Here is a 5,306-nt window from a genome sequence, read left to right as displayed (position 1 = left end):
TGTGTATGCTAAATCCTCACAGGCTAGTCTAACAGTGTTTTACTATTTTTGATTGTATAGAGAGATGAAACCATTGAAAGAGGTCATGAATTATATAGGAAATTCAATTCAATTCAATTTTATTTATATAGCGTCAAATCACAACAACAGTCGCCTCACAGCACTTTTTATCTTAGAAGATGTGATCACCAAACTGGCCCTCTCAAAAAGCAAAACATCATCCACTGTAACGTGTGTCTTTTCGTTTTAGTTCATTAAGTAGTAAAAAAAAAATCTGGTGATCACATAGCACCCCGCCTCTTCAGTCTTTCAGTGTGAATCACATCAATTACACTTCCTGTTTCTAAACATAATGACCACATAGAAAGCACAGCCTTGTACTTCCAGTCACATGAAAACCTCCGTTTTTTATTTTCTCTTCCTGTTAGTTCCATTTTTTGAGGTCAAACCCTCAAAACTCTAGTTAACCCTTCTTCAGTCTCTCATACCTGCTAAAAACCGAATAGTGTCACCTTTTCATAAACAGCCTGGGTTATAATTTTGGCTCTATTTTATGGATGTGAATACATTAAAGCATTTTACACTTAAGTGCTGTGCTGTGCTCAGTGTTGATTTTCTTTTTATAATGTTCATATTTCTCATATTTGTACTTTTTATACAGGATTTGTGTTTATCTGTGTCCCTGTCTTGATGTGAAAGTCACACTGGAGTACAGCATGTAATGTAATGTTGTAGTTTTTGCACATTATCAATAGGGCTTTTCTATCCTGCGTGCTGTGTGAGATACTTCCTGGGTTCGGGGTGCAGCATTGCTGTTCTTGCCTTTTATGGTCCTCTTAGGGAAATATAGCCTGACAAAGTAGGACTATCATAATGATTTATTTTAATGCACCATATAACAAAAAAATTGTAAAGAGCCAGAATAAAACAATAGATCTTATGCAGAAATATTAGAGACAAATCGGGACTAAATTACTAATAAAGATTATATAAAGACTGTTCCCACATCTTTTTTTTATTCTGTATTTTTATAATTATTCTAGACCAGGGGTCAGCAACTTTGAACACCCACAGAGTCATTGGATCTGGTTTCCACAGAAAAGAAAACACCGGGAGCCGCAAATACTGTGTTGACATCTAACATGAAGATAACACTCTATACATTGTTTTTTTTTTTACCTTTATGCTTTGTATAAACAACTATAGTGTGTTGCTTGTTAAATCCATGAAGTGCTATAGAGAAAATTAAATTTTATTTATGTAAGGAATACATTTCGAACTCTTAAAAAATTATAACAAAAAAGAAAGACACCCAGTCTAAGGTCTCTTTTCAGTGAATTAAAAAGCTGAACTATCACATCACAGCAAGGTAGACCAGTGTGTTTTGTTGAACGGACCTAGAAGCAGAGTTTGAAGAGGGTTAGCAGGTTTTAACAAAAAGCAATCTTTTATTTGGATGATGGCACGTGAAAAACATGGAACCTAGAAAAACTAAGAAAACTAGGAAACAGTTTGACTGTGACTATAGTGGAGATAACAGACGACCTGACAAAGACATACAGAGGACATAAATGCACACAGGAGGTGGTCACGGTAAGTGAGGACACATGGGGAAACGGCTGACTGACTAATGACAGGACAGGGGAAGTGAAACTACATACAATGAACAAAGAAGTAGCCTTGATCTGAATTTTAATTTTTTTTTTTTAAAAAAGCACTATGCTACTAAAAAAATTATTCTGCACCTGAACCTCTGCAAACAGCACCTGCAAATCGGGGCTGTACAAAGTCACTTTCATCTTTACGGAGGACTGTAAGCTCTCGTCTGTGAGGCGTGAGCGGTGTTTGTTTTTAACATAGTTCATGGTGGAGAACAGCTGCTCACGTACAACGTCACATACGTATCTGGATCCGAAGATCAGCAATCCACATATTAGGCATACTGGTAGGCTGCCCTCCTCAGAAGTAAATGCAAATGAATCTGCCCAGGCATCATTAAATGTTCTATTTTCTTCTGATAGTTTTCTTTTTTCACATTTCTCCATACTTGGCCTACCTGGTGTTGAAAGTCTCGATAAATGCATGGCGGGTATACCGGCTTCCACAAGTGTGACGCTTATTTTGAGTGACAAAAAATAATAAAATATAATTTTACTTTTATATTTCAAGATCGCAATAATCTTCCAATTTAGAATTACAATTTTTAAAAGAACTAACACAAATAAAATACACTTCAGTTAAATACTTGTATAAGGACTAAAGAGCTGCATGCGGCTCTGGAACCGCAGGCTGCCGACCCCTGTTCTAGACTGTATGCTCCCAGGTCCCTCTTTGACTTTCCTTGTTGCTTTGTTGCCCAGCATTACCACTCTTACTTGCTATTTTGCTGGTGTAAAGTGTTAATTAATCGGGGTGTTATTTTCGCAGATGACCTCAATAAAGATAGATTTATTACACCTCAAACCACTTTTATTTAGTTGTTTTTTCTTCTTCAGAAAGATCAGAAGTGTCCTAAATTAAATCTGAATCTTTCATTACTCAATACTGGCTTTAATAAATACCCAGTATCACAAGAAAATAAAAGCGCATTTACTCACGTGTCACAGTTGCAGTCTAAATTCAATACTCGTATGAGCTGATGGTAAAAGGAGCTTTGTGTTCTTCCACTTCATACTTCTCGGCTGTTACACAGCTTTCAGGTTTACATGTTGCAGAATGTGGCGTGGTGGAATAATTGAGTAAATCTCTTACTTGTGTGAGATGTGGATCACACCCATGTGAGAGTGGAGATTCTTCTCTAGTCCAGCTGGCAGCTATTTGGGGTTGAGTAAAGGGAGTAGTTGACTGGTGATGATTTGAGCCCTTCTCTATAAAGGGGAGAGAAAACAGGTTATGGGGGAAAGGGGGGAGAGACACATGAGGTTGAGGAGTGGAGGTTTGGAGATCTGTGTGCTTTCAACATGTACGGTGTGGTTGTTGGAGTTAGTGTGTGTTTGGATTTCAGGAGTACCTTAGTGGATTTAGTGAATGAGATTAGCAGGAGAGTCGGTCGAAGGCCTGTACAGGTCTGCAAGTTGGAGAAATCAAATGTGCTAAGATACTCAGAAATGGAAATCTACTGATTGGTTGTAACATAGAAGTGCAGGTGGAAAAAGCAAGGAAACTTTTGGGTGTGTGCAAAGTTAAAGTGAAAAATACTATAAGAGTAGGGGAAAGGCGAACTAATGGAAGTAAAGGAGCAAGGAGTGCCGTTAAATGTCAATATGAAAAAAAGAAAGTGACATTTGTAGAGGTATGTAAAATGGTTGAGCAAGAGAGACAGATTAGGAAACCCAGGTTAGAAAGAGTAATGGGAATGGGTGAAAGGAAACTAGAGGAAGAGAAGAAGATGAAGGTGACATTCATTGTGAAAGTAATACATGGAACATCAGATGTGAAGTCCAAGACTGAGAGGATTCATGTCATAGTTTAGATATGAAGAACATCATTTGGGAGGACATGAGGGGTGAACTAAGTAGTTATGCAAGTCAAGAGGGATAATGTGGTGGTTAATTTTTATAACCATATTAATCCTACAGTGGAATGCAAATTTTCTGTCAAATGGTCAAGATTTTAAACAGTCTATATATGATCAGAAAGAAAAACCTGACTGAGGTCTCCTTTCAAGACTCTCTAGCTCCCCCTGGAGCCTCTGCTTATACTGTTTCTCCAGATTGAACTGAAGAACAAGCTCTACTTAAAACACCTCCGGGTGCCCAGGTCAAGCCAGACGCAGCTCCCCAAACCCTGACTCGCTTTAAGCCTTTGTCTCCAGAATCCCAGACATCTAGTAGCTACATTTCTGTTAAATTCTCTGGTCCTTATGTTGTAGAGAAAAAGCTCAGCAAGACCAACATTATTCAGACCCCGGATCGTAGACGTCCTACTCGGTTGTGTCAAGTCAACATGATGAAGTTGTATAACTCTCGTAAACCTTCAACTGTGCCACAGTGTGGGAAGCATCTGAAATGTCAATTCAATTCAATTCAATTCAGTTTTATTTATATAGCCCCATAACAACCGTCGCCTCAAGGCACTTTATAATGTAAGGTGGACCCTACAATAACACATTTAGAGAAAAAAAACCCAACAATCATATGACCCCCTATGAGCAGCACTTTGGCGAGAGTGGGAAGGGAAAACTCCCTTTTAACAGGAAGAAACCTCCGGCAGAACCAGGCTCAGGGAGGGGCGGGGCCATCTGCTGCGACCGGTTGGGGTGAGAGAAAGAAGACAGGATGAAAGACATGCTGTGGAAGAGAGACAGAGATCAACAAAAAGTGTGATTCAGTGCAGAGAGGTCTATTAACACATGTTGGGTGAGAAAGGTGGCTGAAAAGGAAATACTGAATGCATCATGGGAATCCCCCAGCAGCCTACATCTATTGCAGCATGACTAAGGGAGGATTCAGGGTGATGCGATCCAGCCCTAAATATATGCCTTAGATCTCCAATCTAAGGAGATTGGATTTTGGGGGCAAGAGAAGCTGCAGAGAGGTGTGTAAGACTGCAGCTCTGCTTCTTGGTCCCAACTCTGAATAGTCACATTTTGTGGGATTTAATAATTTGGCCAGACTTTGAGATTTCTAAAAATGAGAGCTGCTCCATCCAGCTGGGATGGATGCCATCTCTCTTAACAAGACCCGGTTTCCTCCAGAAAGTTTCCCAATTATCTATGAAGCCCACATTGTTTTTTGGACACCACTCAGACAGGCAGCAATTTAAGGAGAACATGCGGCTAAACATGTCACTACTGGTCCGACTGGGGAGGAAACCAGAGAAAACTACAGAGTCCGACATTGTTTTGGCAAAGTTGCACACCAATTCAAGACTGATTTTAATGACTTCCGATTGACATAAACAGGTGTCATTACTGCCAACGTGAATTATAATTTCAGCTTTTGTAACGCTCGACCACTTCCTGCAGTACACGGTTATGCTTTTTGGCATGTGTAATGCTCCTTTTGCAGGGAGCCGGGTAGTTGTGGGGGATTTGTATTCAGCTGCTCTCCCTGATCGTTTCCCAATGAAACCACCAAAGTTTCCTACCTGATTGGAACACTGCAGGGTAGAACCTCTGTTATGGGCTCAGGCTTATCTCTCTTCTCGTCCACTCCAGTTCTGCTCGTGTGATGAGTTTTTGGAGGAATTAAAGAAGACTGGCGGATTAAGGATGGTGGATTAAGCTCGAGGTCTTCCAAATGTGCTGTTTGCGTCAGATTCTGGGAGTGTCCCTCCGTGACCGTCTCAGCAACAGCGTGATACGT

This window comes from Pundamilia nyererei, unplaced genomic scaffold (genome assembly GCF_000239375.1).
Source record: "Pundamilia nyererei isolate P.nyererei 1_Seehausen unplaced genomic scaffold, PunNye1.0 scaffold00537, whole genome shotgun sequence".
NCBI lineage: Eukaryota > Metazoa > Chordata > Actinopteri > Cichliformes > Cichlidae > Pundamilia > Pundamilia nyererei.
Note: the sequence above shows the minus strand (reverse complement) of the source record.